The following is a 23,379-nucleotide window of genomic DNA, read 5'->3' as shown; positions in this document are numbered from 1 at the left end:
CGAGGGGAAGCACTCGGGTACCTCCATAACGCTCGGTCCTGAGGCCACTGGGCACAGATAACTCCACGCACCGGCAGGTTACTAGGCAACTCCAAATGTCAATCCTACAGAGTTACACGACCTCGCTTGATACCTTACGTGTTGACGGCCATACCAAGGGGGGTTTTTGCCCTCGATGCAGACTTGTGTTAACTCACCCGATCAGGTGCAGCCAAGCTGAGCTGCCAAGTACGCACTGGCTATTAAGAGCCAATTAGTGGGGTAGAACTTCCCACTAACTACTTGCAGACCATGCTGGACCAATGGAGGAAAAGACAGAGTGAGCTGGGAACATTTCTAATACAAGCAATTTATTTTATAAATCAAGGGCAAGGAAAGGTATGTAAACAATTAAGGGTTTTATGACAAAAGCAATATGTACAGCAGGAAAGAAAGGATTTGTTGAGTGTGGCAAAATATATGGATGTATTTACAAATGAGGACACAGTGCAGAGGATATAGTGCACAGTGAACTCAAAACAAACTTCTACACTTTTATCTTTCGCAAACATTACAGACACCATCAGACACACACACACACACACACACACACACACACACACACACACACACACACACACACACACACACACGGAGATGAGAGAGAGACAGAGAGACAGAGAGACAGAGAGACAGAGAGACAGAGAGACAGAGAGACAGAGAGAGAGAGAGAGATGTGCGTGACCTCTTTGTACCTGGTGCAGTCAATGGACCAACCCAATCCAGTCACTTAAGGGGGAGAGGAGGGGGAAAAACTGGGGGTGTCTTTGGTGCATGAGTGAGGAAATGCAAAATTAGGTGTCATGAAGTGCAAATGTAATGCAGAAGAGGAAGAGTGAGGAGATGCATATCTGCAGTTGCTCTTAGTTTTTGTGCGTCCACAGCAGATGATACGGTAGATTTGAAAGACAGAACATGTGAGAAGACACCTTTAAGTGGTGTGTGAGAAAGTCTATGTGTGTTGGGTTTATTTTCCGTTTGGCGTCCTGCCTGCTCAACACTCCTACTTTCCCCTCACGCCGCTGTTCAGGTCTGGACCCTCGCTCAGAAGTAGTCTCCTCACACCTGGGAGAAGATCCTCCAACCTCTCGTGGATGACTTCGGCAGGGAGGCTGACTGGCTGGAGGACCGACAGAGACTCTGCATTGTAGACTGTGTGTTCTAGACTGCGTATTGTAGACTGTGTCGCAGCTATTTTATAGAGGCTGTGCCAAGGAGGAGCCAAGAAATGGATCACAATGCTCTGTCGGCGTTTCCCAGTACTCTCATTGGTGCTCAGACGCCTCCCCAAGAAGTAGCCTCGCCATGTGAGGCTCCGAAGCCGAAAATGACCTCATTCACGCCCGAGCTCAGCTATATGATGGAGCTCTGAGATTAACATGAGCTGTGGGTTTTCGGGAGTGCTTTCCGGCAACGAACATTCTCTGGTCTCCAAATAAGGGTCGCTATTTAGCGGAGCGCCAGGGCTATTCAGATGAGGTAGAATGGACCTCAGCACATATTTGTGCTCCGAGCCATGTGCCAAACTGTTCTGACCTCAAGCATCTGCCATGGTGGGTAATGTCCTTTGTTGCCCAACATCCTTAAAGGACAATGGTGAGTGTCTGGGGTGCCAACCGCAGTGGTGGTTCTTCGCTGCGGCCATGGCAAGGTGGATGAAGCGTTGTGGTGTTTGTGGTGAGAAGGTTGAAGTGTTTAGAGCAGTTGTGTTTGTGGTGAGGAGGTTAAAACATTTGTGGTGAGGAAGTTGAGGCGGTTGTGGTTAGGAGGTTGAGCATAGGTTTTTGCGGGGACTTTTAGGAAGGCATTGTGGTTCGAGAAGGTTGAAATGAAATGGTCCTTGGGGAATGCCGTGCAGTTTGAACGGGGTTCTGGTGGTATATGCTAATGAGGCTGATGCTGTGCGGTCTGGTCTGTGGTGTGCATGCATGTGTTTAGGAGAGGTCATGTGTGTAAAGTAAAGTAAATCTAATAATAATAAAGGAATAGCATATGGAATTCGACATAACTAAAAGCACTCGCAATGCATTTTGTCTAGATGCATGCATCAACCCACTAGACATAAGGAAAGGGCTATCTAAAATGGATACTCAATGTCAGCATGAGATCAGGGCCATCTCTCTGTACATATCTTATGTATTTGATACAGTCTGGCATCCTGCCTTGCTCTCCAATCTGTCTGCCTGTGGCATCCCGGCCAACTCCACCCACGGCTTACTGACTACTCTCGTAGAAAACATGTGGCACTCAATGGAATCCTTTAATCTCCTCTCCCTGTCATGGATGGAGTGTCCCAAGGCAGTGTTCTGGACCCAGTCTTATTCCTTATCTTCATAAATGATCTCTGTTTCTCTGGAAAATTCCTTTTATCCATTTGCTGATGACTCCACCCTCTGCTGTGACATCCGTCATCTTTCAGAAAGGCAGGCTGCAGCCTCTTCCCTCTCTTCAGACCTTGAAAATATCACAAGCTGGTCAAACACTTGGAATATGTCTTTCAATCCTGACAAATCTTACACTCTCACTATCTCTCTCCAAAAGGACCGTCTGGAAAATCCTCCTATCTCCCATTGATCTTCACAATCCTTTTGAGGAAGGTCAGTCATTCAAACTCCTGGGTTTCACTGTCAGCAATGATATTTCTTGGGGAAATCACATTTCCAAATTGCCTCCAAAGCCAGCTGCCAACTGGGCATCCTCTGTCATACAATGTCCTTCCTTGGCACTCCTGAACTCCGATTCACCTGCAGCAGGTTTCTGCAGGGAACATGGTCCACCATCAACCCCCTTCTTGAAAAACTACCTAAATCCAGGATCACTGCTCACCTGCACTCATTTGTTCCTCTTTTTCCCACCTGTGGAATCAACTTCCACATCCTCCTCAATCTTATGTATCCCTCCAGGTCTTCAAGACAGCTGTTCACCATCATATCAGATCGTCCCCAATCCAAAAACCATGATCTCTTCTACCCTCGTTAACCACACCCAAATCACTCCTAATTTTCCATTTTTTCCTCCTAAGAGTTTCCTTCTCCATGCATACATGTTTTGCGTCCTGATTTTGTCTGTTCCATCCTGAAATATCTATCCCAACTGTCCTTATCTCCTGTGATTTAAACAGCCACCATACATGCTGGCTTGATGTTAGCTTTTTAACAACTAGCCATGGCATTGCAACAAAGGTCTTCTGTGACTGTTGATAAGACTCAATCTGCAAACTTCTGCCAGTGGCCCCCTTCTGGTGAAACTCTGCATGGCTGCTTATTGCTGGTGAACTCCAAAATCCAGAATCACTACTTGCCTCCACTAATTTGTTCCTCTTTTTTTTCCCCCAACTCTGGAGCCAACTTTCTTAGTCTCTTCAGTCTCATTCTGCCCTACGGGGCTTTGGGACAACTGTCCACCACAATCTCAGATCATACCCCATCTATAATCATGGTCTTTTCTGCTTCCATTGGTTCTCCCTAAACCCACCTCTGTCCAAATCTTCAGTTTTTCCTTCCGCAGAATTTGCGGCTGTATACATCTTGTTCACTCCGCACGTCCTACCCTACCCCTCATTCCTCCCCACATCCATTATTTGTCCAAGTCTCCCTCTATTTTGTCCCACAGCCATGCTGTTGGTGTGATTTCCCCACTCCCCTCCTCCCACTCTTTCTACTGTTGCTTTTGTTCTGTTACGTCCTGATCTGTTCTATGTTCTAGCTCCTCCACGAGCCTGAAAAAGTACCGTGTTAAGCGAAATCATGCTGTGTGAAAAAACAACTTTCCCATAAGAAATTATATAAAAGGTGAGGGTTTGTGTGTGAGTGGGATTGTCAAGATCAGGAGAATCTCGAAGTATATAATTGCTTTCACACAATTATCTTTCAGTTCATTGCAAGGATAAACATTAAACCATTCTCAGATAACAGCACCTGCTATTCATCCCTTCGTGTTTTATCGCCAGATAACAGGAAGATGGTCCTCTGAGTACACTCTCAAAACCCTCGGTGTCTCAGATTTCAATGGATGGTACCGATAAATCCCGATAAAACGTTTCGAATGTCAAGGATGCGTCACACAGCAAGATAAGAGGAGCAAAGGGCTGAGATGTGAGTTGTATCATTCTCTGCAGCGCAAGAAAGGTCATTGGCCATCACATCGAAACCGCATTATAATGGAAACTCTCCGTGTCGTGCAAAGTGTTCCCTAATAGAAAAAACATGTGATAGTGAAATTTCGTTCAGTGAAACCTCATTACACAAGGACTTTCAGTTCTGGTATGCCCTCCCCTCCTGGACCTAGTAATGCCTAACTTTCCATCCAATCTCTGCTGTTCCTTATCTGTCCCTCTTGGCTCTTCTAACCACTTTCTTGCCAAAGCCCATGACTCTGGCTATTGCTAGGGAGAAGCTTCAACCATATAGAATATGGCTCTTTGCACCAGCCAGCTGACAGGGATTGCAATCTTCCCTTTCTCAAAAGGATTGGGCTACCATCTGATCTCCACTGCACCTGATATTAATCTCACCTGGGAATACTTTCACAAAAGCCTGATTTCTGTTGTGCACCAATCTATCCCATCCTGCCTGCAGCTATTCTATCCATCCTCGTGGTCTTGGTGTGTTGAATCGTATGGAGAGGCAGTTGCAGTCAAGCAGCTTACTTTCTCAATCGGGAAAGCTAACACGACTCGGGGCATTTTTAGTTGATTGCGTAAGGCTTGCAACAAGTGTGTGTTCATCCTGGGGCATGCCAGAAAACACCATCTTTCAAATCACAAGGCTGAACTCTCCAACCACTCTCCTTCAAGTCAGGGAGGCACTTTGTCAAGTCCATCTCTGATGTATGTTCCCGCTCCATCATCCCCCACCTCAAATGGCATTACACCTCATTTAAGACTCTGTCTGCGATAAGGCAGAATGTCTAAACTCTGTGCTTGCCTCCAAATGTTGTGTACGCAACCATCCTGCTCTGTCCGCATTTTACCCCCACTCTCTGCTGGACCTTGCATTCCTTTCACCCAATAAGGTAGAGAAAGTTGTGTCGAGCCTTGACACTGCTTTGACAACCAACATCAGTGCCCATGTTCTCAAATCATTTTCTGCCATTATCGCCTTCTCTTTGTCTGTCCTATTCAGTCTGTCTTCCTTTGGCCATCTTTCTTCGACCTGGAAGTCAGCAAACATCACTCCCATCTTCAAAAGGGTGTAAAAACAGATCATAACTACCAACCTGTGAGTCTCCTTCCAATTACAAGCAGTCATGGAATCTATCATTACTGCTGATGTCAAGTCTTTCTGTTTTCAAACAGCCTGATCTCTGACCATCAATTTGGATTCCGTCTTTGTCACGCAATTCTGGACATGCTGCTGCTCCTCTCTCTCAGAAATGTTTGGAGGCCCGAAATCTCAATCAAGTGGCCAGGACCATCTCCTTGGACATATCCTCAGGATTTTACATATTCTGGGATCCTGCATTGCTTGCCAAGTTCTCTGCATGTGGCATGCAAGGTCACCTTCATTCCTTGACGTCTGACTTCCTCCACTCATGCAGTAAACTTGTTGCTATCAATGGATTCTTCCCCTCCACTCTGCCAGTGAAGGCTGGAGTTCTCCAACACAGTATTAGGCCCTGTCTTATTCCTCATCTGCATATACGATCTATGTGATGCTCTGAAAAACCCTTTATTCTTTTTACAGATGACCCCAGATTGTATAGTCCAGTACCCCCATCCCACTGCTCAGCATGTTGCTGCTGTGTCACTCTGCTGATATGCAATTGATTAGATGCTGATCTGATAAGTGGAACATGTCCTTTATCCTGGAAGATCTCTCACCCTGTTGTTCTGGAAAGATCATCAAACTAATCCACCTTTCTATTTACGTGATCATCCGCCAGATGGGGTTTAGTCTCTTCAACGTCTAGGACTCACCATTAGCCGTGACTTCTCCTGGGCTGACTGGCTTCTAAAACCAGCCACATATTGGGCAATCTCAGTCGATCCAAGTCTTTCCTTGGAAAATCAGAGCTACTCACAGTCCACAAGACCTTTGTTCATACCTCAGTGGACTACTGCTCTCCCCTATGAGCTGGCACCCAAGCATTACATCTGTCCTTCCTGGATTATATGGAATCTAAAGCTCTTAGCATTATTGGAATCTCCCACGATGAGGCCAAAGCACAATGTCTTGCTGCTTTCACATCGCAGGCAAGTTGATGGTCTCCCTGTTTTTTGTTTTTTTGTTTTTTTTTTTTTTACTGCCTCTTCTCCAATATTGTCCCTCTGCTCTCTCAGTCCTCTGACCCTCCCCACCAACCCCAAGATGTATGTGCTCTTCCAGTAACCCCCTCTTCACTAAATTTCCAAAATCCAGGCTGGCTGCACACCTGAACACCTTTGTTCATCTCTTCTCACATGTTATAGAACCAGCTTTCTGAAGCTGTTCTTTCCAATTCTTCCCTCTAATGGCTTCAAGCAGGAAGTGCACTACCACTTCATGCCATCCCCAATCCTGACCCATGATTTTTATGACCCCTATTAACAACAAAAACAACAACATACTCACGAAAGAGTGTTGGTGTTATTAATTAGCGTTAGCTTGCCTATTCTTCGTGAAAGACACTGGGATATTTTATTCCATCAACTATTGCTGGTTGGCGGATCATCCGGCTTTAACTTCCTTCCGAGGGTTGAGGTTAATCAAATCAAGGTTGAGACTCTTCAAAGTTCAGTGTAAAATACCACTTCCATATTAAAAAAAAAAAACACTCAGAGGAAAATGGAGTTGTCTCGTCTCTTTTGGCTGTTTCGGCCAATCATTGGTCTTCACCTCTGCATGATGCCGTGACCTCACATTTATGTCTTCACAACTGCATGGAAGCCGATAGATGGTGGTTGAGTTCATTGAACGACATTTTGCTTTAAAAAAAAAATTTCCTCCACATTTTACATTAATAAGAGGGATAGCAATGGATAAATTAAATATACATTCAAATCATAATATGTTAAATGAAATCAGAATTGAGATCATTCAAAGAATAAAAATCACTCAAATTGAGTGTATATTCATTATTCCTACAATTAATTATCGTGGGTGTTGAGGCAAAAAAAATTTAAAAGCCAGAAGGATATAGGCGCCTTCTCCGCGATGCGGGGGAGGCTCTGCGGATGGGATCCCACCTGTTCCCGGAATGCATGTACCTGATCCCACCTGCTCTCGAGCAGTGTGGGATCTGCCCATGTCCGTGATCCCATCTGTTCCTGGGTCTGCGTACAGGATCCCACATTCGTTTTTAATCAATTGTGATGCAGGGGGTCTTATAAAGGTTTAATTGATTTAAATCATCATTATATGTCTATTAACGCTTTGTTTTGTTAGTGTATCGTATACTCAACAAACCAAATTGTGTACATGGCAAATCGCACCATTTGTATTGAATACCTTCATTTCACATGTAAAAAACATGTGAAACGCTGGATCCACTTCCAATATTTTAAGCCTCCATTTTTTGGGGTCATCAGGCAGCCGCTACTGGTTATATTTGCCTTTATTTATACAAGATAAGCAAATTTAATGATAAACATAATGGGGGTGGTGGGATGGCTATGGCACAGTAATATTGGGTAAGTGGCATTTAAAACGTACCACCTGAGTAATTGTCATTGTTAATCCATTAGCCTCAGTAAGTTAGATTTTCAACCTCATCATCTTATAAAATGGAAATAAACCAATATCATCTGAGTTGAGTTCAATGCTGGAACCCAGCATTATACAATCCAGCTGTCAGTCCATGTTGCCAATGTTTGACACAAGAAGGGAAAGGTCACTGGTACGAGGCAAGTGAGAAACGAAGAGAATAATCCTGCTGTGTTCTGTTTAATGCCGACTCCATTACTGTGTGGCATTGCAAAACGCACAGAGGCTTGACACTTTACAAAATATATTTTTGCCATCATTATTGAGAGATCACTTTAGATGTGCAGCACTGATTAATAAGCCATGCATGTCGGAAAACCTGAAGGAAGAACGAAGCCCAGCCGATGATCCTGCAGTTGGAAGTTCTCTCAATTTCCCACAGAATAACAAAGTTTGTACTTTAGATAAACAACTATTGCAAAGTTTGCAATGAAGATAAGTTAGATGTAGGGTGCTATGGAATCATCTGAGATATAAAGCTCAATTCATGTTTGTTTGTTTGTTTGTTTGTTTGTTTGTACATATATAGAGGTCGTGGACAAAAAATGTAAAGTCACTTAACGGGGCGTTAGTCCATCACGTGCGGCCAGTGCGGCCTGTATGTGCCATGCCATAGAGTCTACCAGCATCTGGAATTCTGCAGGAGTGATGCGGCACCATTCATCCATGAGAAAGTCAATCAACTCACACCTGATTGATGGAGGTGGAAAACGCTGTCTCGGGCATCGTTCCAGAATATCCCATAAATGCTCGATTGGGTTCAGATCTAGTGACTGAGAAGGCCAGGATATGTGGATAATGTCAGCGTCATGCTCATCAAACTATTGGGTGATCACATGTGCTCTGTGGGTGGGGACATTGGGGAGGTCTCCTCTTGCAGCCATGCGAGCCATCATTATAGGAAACCAGGCCTGTGCAGCATTTTATACATGATGCTAAGCATGCTGGGATGTTACTTGCTTCATTAACATATTGGCCACACCTGTGTGGAAGCCATTGCTTGGTGTCTCTCATTTACCCAGATGTTTGCATTTTTTGTTTACATTTTGGATGCTTTCCGACGGCTCTGATTTTTTTTTCCTGGTGCATTGGCTTTGATGTCTCTTGGCATGCAAAATTTCAGCTTTCTACGTCACCAGGAAGGTACAGAACTTTTATATCAGTCAGTCAGTGAGTGAGTCGGTGAGTGGTTACAATTTTATATATATATATATATATATACTGGCTCTTGATGCCCTCTGACAGGCATGATGCTGTCACGACATTGGTTCAAGTCAGGAGAATTTCAGAATTGCAGGAGAATATATATATATATATATATATATATATATATATATATATATATATATATATATATATATATATATATATGTACACACATACCTTGGCTGATGAATAGAACATTGCACTTCATGGTGGATATACTGCAGGTGCTGTCAGTTGGCAAAGGTACCGTATGATGAAAACCTTTCCAACTGTGCTGACAACACTACTATTCAGATGAAAGACTTGCTTTTGTTCTCCTCTTAAAAAAATGTTTTGGACAATAATGCTTCTATTTCACATTTTTATTCTACAATATCTCTTTACATGAAGGGTAAACAAAATAATCTACAACATGCGTTTTTAAAAATCTGTGTCTGTGTGTGTTATTCTCGAACATGAGGCTGTTCTGGGTACTGCATAGCTTCTAGGAATCTCCTCTTTTCCCATAAAGATTGACACTCATGACTTCACTTGTGGCTCTCTGGTTTAAAATCAAGGATTTGCTTTGCAATTCTAAGGAGATTTAGATTTTCTGGAATGCTGTTTTCACTCACCCAAACATGGTGTTGATCCAAAATATTGTTTTGCATTCTTGGCTATTGTAAATTGAATCCCAAATGTAAACTGTTGTACTGTATTATTTATTGTTGAAAATATCCCAAAAATATACATGTCTACTTCAAAAAATACTTTTCATTTTTCCTCTCTTCACTGGCTCTTGAAACTTATATTCCTAAACCCAATTTTGCAGTTTTTTTTCATGACCACGTAATCTGTTGTTTTCCTTGTGAATCAAGGCATTTTTTTTGTATTTGACTTTGCTTCTGATCCTCCGAGAACTACTCCTCCTCACTGAACCTCCTCCTCGCCTTACTCTGACTCTTCATCCTCTTCTTTTCCACTTCTTCCTCCCCTTACTCCTCTTTCTCCTGCTATTCCTCTCCCTCCAATTGCTCAGTCTTCTTTTTCTTTCCTTTATCCAGAACTTGGCTGCTGTTTGCATCATTTCTGTCGGTTCAGCAGTCTCACTGATGCGGTGTTCCTTCTGTGCAGCAAGGTAGGAATTTTGAAATCGGCTCAGGTCGTGGTAAACATTGGCCTCCTCTTAAAAACGGTAATATGGGATCTTTACGGTCTTCAAGCAAGAGGTATTATTCAAGACATTCTGATTAATTTATCTTCCTAAGGATGATGGATGTTACTCTTCTGCAATGCCCTGCCTGCAAAACATAACTTTATAGGCAGGTGAGGTATCAACCCCATATTGGTGAGGATTCTGCCACAGCTATTTTCTGACCCCACATTTTGGCCAATCTGACTTTCAACGAAGACTAGGTGAGTTATTGCTGGCACTGTGTCCAAATTTTGAATTCCTGCCCAAATTGGCTTCATTATAAACATCAGGCTTGGCTAGTTGGTTCATGAAAGATTTGGGCCAAACTTCCCTTTCAGCCAACCTCATAAGGTGCCGTTAATTGCAGTTATTAAAGAAGTACTGTGTCAGTGGAGTTTTATTTTATTTTATTTTTTTGTTTTCATTGTCGAGGCTCGTATGAGAGCTAACACACAACACACAACAATGGGGCAGGAGACGAGAGAGGCAGGAGAGGGAAGGCCAAAACATTGGGGAACAGAGACATTAGGAGATCTGTGGAAAGGAGAGGGATAGGATGGGGAACACGGGGTATACAAGATGGACACTACAGGGAAGGAAAGCAGGGAATTTGAAGGAGGTGGGCTTGGCTGGATTCTCAGGGGTAAAAAAGAGCGAGGATTTGGATGGGGGATGATAAGAGGTGGTGGTGAACAGCTGTTTTGAAGGAGGGAAGAATGGGATTGAAGAGAGTGTGAGAGTTTATTCCAAAGACGGGAAAAAAGAGGAATGAAAGAGTGAAGGTGAGCAGTGATTCATGATTTTGGTAGTTTCAACAGAAGGGGGTTGCTGGCAGACGTTGATGGCCTTGCGGAAATAAGGGGGGGGTTAGGGGGGGGGTACTTGGAGTTTTGAGTTCATTTGTTTATTATGGAGTATTGTAGTACTGTGTGTGTGTGTGTGTGTGTGTGTGTGTGTGTGTGTGTGTGTGTGTGTGTGTGTGTGTGTGTGTGTGTGTGTGTGTGTGTGTGTGTGTGTGTGTGTGTGTGTGTGTGTGTGTGTGTATATGTGACTGGTTTGGCTTCATGGTTAGAGTGGTTGGCTTGGGATCCAAGGAGCCTGAGTTCAAATCCTGCTCAGCTGTTGAATTAATACCAGGTGGGGTTGACTCAGCCTGTCATCCTTCCGAGGTCGGCAAAATGAGTACCAGCGTGCTTGGATGATTGAGCTATTTGAGTATCCTGCGTCGGAGTGACAACCCATCCAGGATTCTGCCCAATAGCCCAGGAGACTGCTTCGGCATCACCGACGCTTTGTACAGAGTATGGTCCCAATGGATGGATTACTCCATACAGATTGTAGAGGGTTGAAACGGGGAAAAAATGGCTACCTATTCAAATGTGTACACAATGCGACGCTCATAAACTACTGTAGAATGAAGTCATAAGCATTTAAAAGCCATAAATTTTATTCCCAAGCTTTTTCTGAACTACCAAAATACATCGCTACAGTACCACAACGAAAGATCGCTAAAACGTCAGTTTGTACTTCTTGGTCGCCTCTCAAAACATTGTAAAGCTGAAGCCCAACCGACCTCAACAACTGCTGAAGCCATGATGGTGATTCCAATGTGAGGAAGTTACTTTGACTCGAGGCTAGTGCACACAATCCAAAAGTTAAAAATAAATAAACCATTAATCATTTTATTACAAAAAGAAATCAAAGGTAAATGTGGGCTCAACCAAACCAGGCCAGGATGGTGGGAGGGTGGAAAATGGATTCCGGACAGAACTATTCCAAAAGCGAGACATATCCAAACCATCACCCAAATCAACTGAAACAAGTATTGAAGCAATTTAATAAAACGGTGTGGATTTAATCCACACCAAAATAACACAATATATAAAACATTGAAATTAAATAGAATGCTCATAACCCGTGAAAAGTGTCACCGCCTTGAGTTTAAGGTCATGTGACTGGCACCATTTTTGTTGGCCTCACTTGGCTGACTTGTGTTTGTGGATCAAGGTGGTTTTGAATTTGTCCCAGATTGAAAAAGCCAAATAAATGTTAAAATGACATTTTGTGCGGAAACATACCGCCCCAATTTGTTACAGGAGGTTTGTGTAAAGACGTTTCACAGATATTTTTGTTTGTTGATGAACAGGAATAATGCAGTGTAGTATTACTCTGAAATATCACTGCAGTATCGCAGATTCTCATTTGGCATTCATCACATGAACCCTGTTGGTAAATCTATTTGTTTGTTGGTCGCAAATTGATTGATAACTTTTTTGTGGGAGGATTAACGGGGGAGGATGAGCAAGTGTATTTACGTTAACGGTCACCTTTAATCCTACTTTCTTGTCAGTTCTGCCGGGTTCGGCCGGGGGGTGTTTGACCGAAGTCTTTCATGAACCGACTGGTGCTTGCAATAACTAGCCAGCTTTGAGGTGATGATGCGATGGGACGTCCAGTTTAAATGTCCATCCGAGGGATGGCACACACATTGATTAGTCATCCTGCATGTGAAACACTAGGTGGACAGCTTATATCTGGGTCAGGATTCGAACCCAGGAAAGACAGCTCAGAGACGACTATGAGACGGGACGTTAGTTTAACATCTATCCAAATGACGGCACACAGATTGATTAATCATCCTGAATGTGAAATACTAGGTGGACAGATTACAGCTGGGTCGGGATTCGAACCCAGGCTAGACAGGTTAGAGGCAGGCGAGTGTGTGACGGGACATCCAGTTTAACGTCCATCCGAGGGACGGCACACACATTGATGAATCACCCTGGTTGTCAGGTCAGATTAGATCTGTGACTCGCTTACAGGTACCATGTAAACCTGTACTAACCTGTTCCCTGGTCGGGTTGTCGGTAACTAAACCGTCTCCCCCACCAAGTTTCTTGATGAGGGTGTATGATATGGACACCCAGCAGGATGAAAAACAAAACCTTTCAAAGGGCAGAGGAGCTCCTTGTGAGCCAAAGGCAAAGCAAAGGCAGTGTGAGGCAAAGCCTTCGGGACTCCCAATCTTTAATGATAGGAGGGAAGCCACAGGGTAAACTTCCCGGGTCAGATTGCAGTAGTGTGTGTCAGGGTGGTGCTGAGGTGTCATCCACCAGACGGCGGTCTCCTTGGGTTAACCTGAGGTGGTCCCTTCGGATGGGTACCTGGAATGTCCTATCCCTAAGAGAGGATGATCACCTGTCTGTGTTATCATCTGAGCTCAAGCATTTGGACATCAGTATTGCAGCAATCTCTGAGGTTTGGAGACCGGATTGTGGTGAGATCATGGTGGTGGTTATACCTACAATTGGTCTGGTTGCTCTGATGGTCACCATGTCCAAGGAGTTACTTTCGCTGTATGCAATAAGCTGACTCCAATGATAATTGAGGTAACACCGGTCAACAACTGTATTGTGAGACTAAGGATTCGTCACTCCTTGGGTGTCATTTCCTTGGTCTCTGTGTATGCTCCGACTCAGGCGAGTGATCTCGCCATGAAGGACACATTCTATTCCACGCTCGAGTCTGTGGTTGATCAATGTCCGCAGGTGAGATACTCTTCTAGTCGGGGGAATTCAATGCATCGAATGGAACTGATAGGGATGGTTATGAGACATGTGTTGGTCCCCATGGGTCTGGAACTGTGAACCAGAATAGCACCAAGTTCCTTGACTTTGCAAGAAGTCATGGACTTAGGGTAGTTGGTTCATGGTGTCAGCACCCACAGGCTCATCGCTGGACTTGGTATTCCAATGCTGGCAGTGTGGCAAAGGAGATTGACCATGTGTTCGTTGATGGTCGCTGGAGGATGAACCAGAACTGCTGGAACCACTGGAGTGTTCAGTTCCTCAAGACTGACCACAGGCTTGTTGTAGCAACTCTGAAGTTGAAGCTTAAATCCAGGAGAATGGTCCCATCCCAGCTGAAGCTCGATGTTGGCAAGCTCAAGGATAGGAGGGTAGCTGAGGAGTTTGCGAATAGGCTGAGTGGAGAGTGGGGGGGGGGTGGGGGGTCTGGGTGCTTCGGGGGATCCTGAAGTGTTTTGGAGTACCTTCAGGATCACCGTCCTTGATGTTGCTGGTCGATGTCTTGGAACTCACCGTCGGACGAAGAAGAATATTGTCTCTCAAGGGACACTGGATACCATTGACCAAAGTCGCAGCGCCAGACTGAATGGCAGAGATGAGCTGTTCATGGAGCGAACGCGTAAAACTGAACGTGCGCTAAGGGGGAACAAGGAGGCCTATGTGCGAGGAATCTGTGAGGGGGTAGAGCATCTCCTCTGGTCAAGTGAATCTCGTCCTGCTTACAGGGGAAATCGCACATTGCGTTCCTCCAAGCCAATCCCTCGGTCTACTGCAGTTAGAGCAGAGGGTGGTAGGCTTTTGACTGAGGAGTCCAAAGTGAAGGCCCGCTGGGCTGGTTACTTTTAGCGGTTGTCCCAGGCTGATCCACCAGCTGTGGAGTTGGATGTCAGGGGTGTTACGATCCCTTTTGCTGACCCTCCAATCATCTGTGGTCCACCTTCTTTTGTGGAAACACAGGCTGCGGTGAACCGGTTGAAATGGGGTAAAGGTCCTGGGCTCTGTGTCATCTCTGCTGAACTTCTCAAGGCTGGTGGAAATGCTCTGCTTGTGTCATTGCATGCAGTTCTGTGTTCTGCCTGGAACACAGGCATCATCCCAACTGACTGGAAGAGGGACATTGTTGTCCCTTTCTGGAAAGGGAAGGGTAATCGCCAAGACTGCAACGACTACCGAAGGGTGACGCTGCTCTCAGTGCCGGCCAAGGTCTTTGCTCGGATAATTCTTGATCGGGTTCACCACCATCTGCTTGAGCAGTTGCATCCAGAGCAGTCAGGCTTGACACCAAAGAGGTCAATGATTTACCGTATCCTTGCTCTTCGGGTCCTCACAGAATGCAGATGAGTTTCGGCAGGGGCTGCTTGCAGTCGATGTTGATCTCTGTAAAGCATTTGATTCAGTGAACTGGGATGCCGTGTGGAGGATTTTAGGTCTTCGTTTGGTGCCACCAAAACGGATCAATCTGATGTCTGAACTATACTCTGGTACTGAGAGTGCTGTGAGATGTTGTGATACCATCTCTGACGTATTTACAGTTGTTACTGGAGTTCGTCAGTGGTGTGTAATGGTCCCCACACTTTTCAGCACTTGTTTCAACTAGATTCTGGGGAGGATGTTGGATAGATCAAGCTGCGGTGCATCGTTTGGTAATGTCAAGATCTCTGACCTTGATTTCGCAGATGAAGCAGTCATCTTTGCGGAGACTTTAGATATCTCTTTGGGGGCCCTCGAGGTGCTGAATGAGGAGTCGGAGCCACTGGGATTATGGGTTTCCTGGGTCAAAACTAAGATGCAGGCTTTCAATGACAGTTTGGATAATGCTATCCTGTCTGAACCTGTTTGTGGCGAGGATGTTGAGGTCACGGAGTGATTCACTTACCTTAGCAGTGATATTCATGTCTCTGCTGGCTGTGAGCCAGAGGTCAACAGACATCTCGGTTGGGCCTGGGGAGTCTTCGATTCACTGGATCATAGGGTGTGGCACTGCCGGTACCTGTGAAGAAGGATGAACGTCCGAGTCTTCAGGTCCTTGGTGCTTCCAGTCTTGCTCTATGGATGTGAGACTTGGACTTTGACCAGGGATCTGAGACGGATACTTAAATCCTTTGGTACCAGGTCTCTTGGGAGAATCTTTGTGTATCGTGAGTTAGACTTTGTGTCCAACGAGCGGTTGCTGAGAGATTCACATGAGATTTGTTACCTGCATAGTCAGTGAGCGTCAACTGTGGCTGAATGGACATGTAGCTCGTTTTCCTGATGCTGATCCTACTCACCAGATTCTCTCAGTGAGGGAGCCTCATGAGTGGATGAGGCCAATGGGCTGACCACGTGCTTCATGGTTGCAGCAGTTTGATCAGCATCTCAAGGAGATGGGGATGCGCCAGGCATCTGCCTGAGGGAAGGCCAGATGGAGGCCCCTGGAGTACCTGCGGAAAGTGGATGCAGCGATGCGCTGCTCCGCCGCACGCTGCCACACTTGACCTGACCTGCTTGCAGCAGACAGGCACATTCTCTCGGCTTCTCACTCCACCAACGATTTGGGTATTACTGTACATAAAGTCGGTTATATTTCAATGCTTTGTTTGTATAATTTTTTTACGTAATAAATAAACGACACGTAAATTCATGTTTTAAATTTTGACCAAAAAAATAAATTGTGAAATAAATGGGTAGACTTGATCTTTGTAAGCTTCCTTAAAATACCCCGAGTTCTTCACACTCCCAAATAAACAATATTTGTTCTTGAACGTTATTGTGCAAGAGTTACTATGATAAAGTTTACAATTGAAAACTATTGCACAAAAGGTGAAATAACGCGATGATTTTTCATTATGAATTACATGCAAACGCATAACGGAAATCTCCTTCACCCAGCATCGAGTGCTAACCAAGATGGCGTCTGGCAAATACACCGGGCTCTGTGTGTTGTGAATGGCAATGAGCATTCTATTTAGTTTCAGTTCAGTGGTGGTAATGCACATCGTGGACTGAGACAAAAGCCAGGATTGAGGGGGGACGGGGTAGTATGTACCACAATCCAAATTTAATAACATTGGTTGATTTAATCCATAACAAAGTAACAAAATATGTGAAACATTAAGCATTTTATTACTTACAAAAAATAGAATAAACAAGAAAATAAAAATTTTTAAGAAAAATGTAAAAACAGAGGGATTACATCTCAAAAAAAAAATATATATATATATATATATCCACACAATGTTGGAATGACACCACATTACATTGCCACAATACAACACCACAATCCTCTTATTGATTACCATCACAACATCTTTTTACATTTTACTTTTGTTGAGGGATTGTGATTGACGAAGAATAATAAGAAGAACGAAGAATGACACCACATTACGATGCCACAATATGACACCACAATCCTCTTCTGGTTTCGCATCATGATATCTTTTGACTTTGTTCCATCACAATCTCACAACAAAAGTAAAATGTCAAAAGATATCTTGATGCTAAAACCATAAGAGGATTGTAGTGTCATATTGAGGCATCGTAATGTGGTGTCATTCCTACTTTGTCTGGTTGTTTTTTTTTTGAGATTTCATTCATCCTATGTTTTTAGATTTTTCTTTAAATGTTTTTTTTTTCTTTTTCTTGTTGATATGAAATAGTAACAATTCCATATTCTGCAACGGGTTTATTAAATTTGTTTTTCGTATCACTAACCCACAATTATCCGAGGTAATAATTGATTGCCCATTATCCTCTCCATAGAAATTGCCTTTTTCTTCTCTCATTAGCTGAGTCGATTTTTTTTTTTCGCACACCTTTTGCCATTGAATATACATCTTAAATTCATTTGACAGCTGACCTATTTTCACTAATTTTTCCCAATTTACCTCTGCTCCCTGCATCGACTTTTTGAACCACAACTTTTTATTTTCTTATTCTTTTCAATGTGGATGAGAGATTTTTTTTCACACCTTTTTCAGACTTAAAAGTATAGACATTTTAAAAATCACGCAGCTATTTTTTTTCGAGTCTCCTCCCCACCCTCATGACTGTGTGCTTTACTGGTCCCTCTCCCTCTTCTGCACGAGGCTTGTCCCGTCTATCGTCCTACCCTTCCTTTATATTACCCCCAACCCTCCCCCATTCTCCATATTTGAGAAAAATACGACAAAAGTGAACAACATAAAGACATTAGAACCAATGAATTAAATGTTGCCGCAACAGTTGTTTGTCTGTAATGTGTACCTCTTTCCTGTGATGTCCATTAATGGTTGTACTCATGATGCTGGGCGTGGTGCTTAATTGCTCAGTAGCTGATGTGACACATCATTGCATGGCATAGCCTTCTTCGACATCCATATAAACTTGTATTTCTTTCTAGCTTCATTGAAAACCTAACTCCTCCAGGAGCCTCGCCATTCAATACAAAAACAACACAACTGTGGCTCTCTTTGATGCTGACATTAAGGAAAACTTAAAGCTTCAGCAGACAACAATGCAGGAAACGCTCCAATATCATGCCTTCTACTATCGTGGGTTTCTACCAATCGTGGGCAATCAATTGTGTTCCGATTCCATTATCGTGTGATTTTATTTCGACCAATCGCGTTTTTTGAGTCGAGTTGTCATTGTTTGCATCCCGTGCGTGAACGATAACCTTCCATTATGAGCCTTGTGGTGTTTCTCGCGCACCGTTTTTAATGAGCCCAAAATGTGAAGCGATGCACAAAGTTAGTTGTACCAAAAGGCAGAGAAAGTTTGTAACGTTGCACGAAAAGATCGAGTTGTTACATACGTAGGTTAGTTCGAGGACAAAATGTGGCATCTGTACGGACAATTATTACGGGGTTGATGATTGGAGGTCGAACCTTCCACAATCGTAAAATTTCATTTTCCTTCACACTTTCATTATCCTTCAAATCTCATTCGCAAATGTTCATTTTCCAACTCTGTATTCGAACCTTAATGCCAAACACCTAATTTCTAACTCCTGGATTTGAACCCCCGTTCGCAAACACATTCTCATGCACAGCTCATGAAGCAAATTGAAGCGAAGCGATTTATAACGGAACAGGTTTTTAACACCGATGAGATGAAAGATGTTGTCATCTTGTACCTTGGTCCCAAAGCAGGGAAGATTGTAGTTCAAGGAAGGGTGATTTAAGGTTCGTGTTACCCTTCTCAATTGTGAGATGTGGGAATGCTGCAGGCACCTTCATCGTAAAGGTAATGCTGCTTTTCCTTCGCTGAATCACCTTCCCTGCTCACCCTTTCTCCGCTCACCCTTTCTCCGCTCACCCTTTCTCCGCTCACCCTTTCTCCGCTCACCCTTTCTCCGCTCACCCTTTCTCCGCTCACCCTTTCTCCACTCACCCTTTCCCGCCACCCTCCCTGCTCACTCTTCTCTACTCACCTTTCCCCCACTCCACTTCACCCTGCCTCCTCCAACAGCATCATCCCGAGCTAAATCTTGTTTTCTATTCAAGGCAGAGTACAGTGTGAGTACGTCATGTTTACCATCACCCACCTCGCTTTGTTATATATATATATATATATATATATATATATATATATATATATATATATATATATATATATATATATATATATATATATATATTTCTTCTTCTTCTTCTTTCGGCTGCTCCCGTTAGGGGTCGCCACAGCGGATCATCCGTATGATCCGCATAGTGATTTGGCACATGTTTTACGCCGGATGCCCTTCCTGACGCAACCCGAGTCACGTCTTACGACACAGGGATATGGTACACCTATTTTAACCGGGGTATACACCGGCCCAGTACATTGGTACTCATTTCGCCGACCTCGGAAGGATGACAGGCTGAGTCAACCCCCTGGTGTATTAATTCAGTGGCCCAACGGGGCTTGAACTCAGGACCTTTTGGATCCCAAGCCGCTGCCCTATATATATATATATATATATATATATATATATATATATATATATATATATATATATATATATATATATATATATATATATATATATATAGTCGTAGTTCATGAACTGGTCATCATTTCTGTTGCAGGGTCAAAATACTCAATTTTTCAGTTTTCTTTGTGTTGATAGACATCACCAAGCTACATGCACTTGTGTGAAAAAAAATTAGCAAAAACCACTAAATCACGGCGAATATGGTATTTTTAATAATGAACTTTAATGGATAATGCATTACAAGGAAAACACATTTTCGCGTTTATCTCGAATTCACCCTTTCTGAGTAAATTGGATGTGGATCAGTTATCCTTTGGCAGTTTTGGACAATTCAAATGCCAAATTAATCCTGAGAATCTGCTAGATACATAACTATGTAAAGATATTTACTGGATCTCTTTTAGGAGTTTGTACATATTGGTCAGGGTTTGCTGAATAATAACGAGTTGAATAATGAATTTTGCATCATGCAACAGCAAGTCCCAAGTGTTACTCACTTAAAATAACAAAATAGATTAGATTAAAGCTTATTGATTGAAATAAATTCAGTTTATTCCAAATTTGACTCACCACATCCGCCGCCTCCGCCTGTTTACGCCACCCCTGAATTGTATCACTTATTTGCCTGTTACACAAAAACTATTGCATATTTTTTTTACTTCTGTTTGTTCCACATTAAACTGGACAAAATTTCCTTTCTTCTCATACTAAGATATCTAGATATCTGTGTTTTTTCTGGTCTGTAGTCAAAGTGGAAAGTGGATGTTTTGAAAAACATGTAACAACTCTGCCTTTTTAGGGTGACCAGTTCAGGAACTATGACTATATATCGTATATATATATATATATATATATATATATATATATATATATATATATATATATATATATATATATATATATATATATATATATATATATACATATATACAGTCATGCGCCGCTTAACGATGTTCCGGGCAACGACGGATCGCATATACGACGGATCTGCCAGCTCTGAAAAAAAAAAAAATGAAAAAAAAATGAAGCTGAAAAATTCCTATCGCCGAGTGATGCAGCCGACGTAGCGCTGCCAGTTGTATAAAAATAGCACATACAATTATGTACGCTGTACAGTACATAATACCTCATAATGATAATAAACGACAGTGTGACCCTGTTACAATGCGATCGTTGAGGTCCATAAAATGTCATCGCGAAAAAAACAGGATCGTGCTAAATCGGGATTCAAGGAAATCGGCTTTCAAACTGAACCAAAGTTTGCACCTTTACCTTCCAGCAAGTAAATTACCTTTGAATTGAAGAATTCCGCGAATAAATCGTTGTTACAGTCGAAATTATAACACAAATTTGTTTTGGGTGAAGCTTTTCATGTTGCGAAAACAATCGCACTGTTCCGAAAATATATATCACAATTGACAGGAGCTCGTTTCTTCATTTATAAATTATAACATCGATGCAATGATTACGTATTTATAAAATCCAAACGCTATTTATTCATCTTTCTATAATTGATACGAGAGGAGATTGTAAGCTGCTGCGAACAACACCGATGGCCGTCATGAACAGCACAAAGGTAAAACTAACGTGTCTTCAGTCTCTCTTGGATGCGTGTTACAATTGCCGACAGTATTCAGCACAGTAACATGCTATACAGGTTTGTATCCGAGGAGAAATAGGCTCTACCATATAGCCTAGGTGTGTAGTTTTGTGTAAGTACGCTGTTCGAAAACGAAAACGAAAAAAAAAAAAGATGTTCGCATAACAACGACGTCGCTTAACGACGCGTTTCTCAGAACTTAACCCCGTCGTTAAGTGGCACATGACTGTATGTATATATGTGCATATATATATATATATATATATATATATATATATATTGTTACAGGAATACTAAATATGGAATTAGCTCAGTTCCCCCATTAAATTAATGTATAGATAGGTTGTGTTGTACGAGGGACGATATGTGTGTGTCGGGAGGTGTAACGGACTGTTTTTGTGTTCGTGCTATGGTAGTGAAACGAGAGATCGCTATTATTCCTCCCACATTCCGGAATAGGCCCCTCCCAGTCGGCTGAGGGGTGTGGCCTGGACAGGAAGTGACGTGAAGGGGAGGAGCCTTTGGTCAGGGAGTCGCCGTGACAGACCTGTGTCGAAGGAGCTCGCGTGTCGAAGCGAGAGAAAAGAAAAAGGCAGTGGTGAATCGACCGGCAGAGAAAGCGGAACCTGCACATCGATTTACCTCACGACTCGAAGGAGAAAAGAAAAGGGGACGAAAGGAGTGCTGTGTGTGAGGAACGGCCGGGTTCTCGAGGCGTGCTCGGAGTCGCTTCGAAACGAGCGAACGAAGGAGGCACCGTGTCGGGTCTGCCGGGAGAGACGCTGAACCGACCTGCACGTCGGTGATTCGACCAAGAGAGGAACTGAGGGGACGAAGCGGGAGTCGGGCTTCGAGGCGGGAAGGCCGGAGAGGATACGCCGGAGCGTCTGACGGTTCTTGCTCACCTCACGGCTCGACACGTTGTGATCCGCCTGCGGAACTCGGACCTCGACTGGGACCTTGTATGGAGAACAGGCCAGGCCGGGATTCGTGTGCTGAACCCTGGAGAGAGATCGGCGATCTCGCATCGTCGACGTGGCGCGGAGCCGGAGCGCTCTGAGGAGAACCGCACATGCGGTGACTTGGGCGGGAGTTGGAGTGCTGCACCGTTATTTCTTGCTGCACGGCACGTTCGAGCGGGAGTTCGAACCCGTGGAAACCCGCCGGTTTTTACGAGCGACCTTCGTGCTTTTGGGACAAGGTCCTCTCGTCCATGAGCCATCACCAAGTACTCTGTCTTGTCCTGCATGCATGTTTATTTGCACGTGTTGTATAAGGCATATTTCGTAGTAATCCCCTCGAAACCTTTTTGCCGTGGTTCCCTAGTTAAGAACGGGTGATTGTTAATAAAACCACTGTCATGTTCTTGCTTGTGTTGTGATCATTGATGTCCCCAATAAATCTGGTTAATTCTGATGAAGTTGCTGCTATGGATTAATGCGTGTCTCGTCGAGGAATGTCGATTGGCATATAAGACCAAAATGGTTACAGACTGGTAGACTCCGCTGGGTCACTGACAAAGCCAGTCTGTAACTCGGGGGTTCTATCTCCCCAACTGGTAAGGTACAGGGGTACGTTGGTATCGCGATTGAAGACGCGTGACCTGAGGCCTGTGCCGAGCCGGCCGGTGTTATGGACTCCCGGAGACTGGTGGCGAGGGTGGCACCAGGGACCGGGTCAGATTCCCGCCCACCCGGATCCGCAACAATATATATATATATATATATATATATATATATATATATATATATATATATATATATATATATATATATATATATATATTTATATATATTAATTAATACTTCCATTTTTTTGTGGTGGCATGATTTCATGCTTTCAACTGGCTATGAACAACGGTGCATCCCCACTGCTACTGAGTATGGGGGCGCCGCTGATGCAATGCCCCTATTACCAGTTCACTGATACTCATTTCACCGACCTCAGAAGGATAACAGGTTGAGTCAACCCCACCTGGTGTTAATTCAGTATCCGACAGGGTTCAAACTCAGGATCCTAAGATCCCAAGACCGCAACCCTAACCTCTAAGCCAACACCAGGCTTCAAATCAATTTAAAAGTTAAAACTCTTGTGTTTTTGTTTAATTTACATTGTATTTGTTGTCTGTTCATGTTTATTTCAATGTTAACGTGTAT

At 43.5% G+C, this 23,379-nt stretch overlaps 1 protein-coding gene across 1 annotated transcript in view; it reads left to right on the top strand.

Annotated features, from left to right (window-relative positions):
* The window catches only part of GPD2 (glycerol-3-phosphate dehydrogenase 2), a 323,960-nt gene that overhangs the window by 26,540 nt on the left and 274,041 nt on the right, over nt 1-23,379 (top strand). The window contains exon 2 of the mRNA XM_085873795.1: nt 9,971-10,044. The gene's annotated coding sequence lies outside the window, so the exon portion shown is untranslated. The remainder of the gene's footprint in view (nt 1-9,970; nt 10,045-23,379) is intronic.

This window comes from Eptatretus burgeri, chromosome 3 (assembly GCF_056783735.1).
Source record: "Eptatretus burgeri isolate ZD-2024b chromosome 3, Ebu_testis_v1, whole genome shotgun sequence".
In the NCBI taxonomy this organism is placed as follows: Eukaryota; Metazoa; Chordata; class Myxini; order Myxiniformes; family Myxinidae; genus Eptatretus; species Eptatretus burgeri.
The sequence above is the reverse complement of the archived record's forward strand: the minus strand, read 5'-3'. Positions and strand labels throughout refer to the sequence as shown.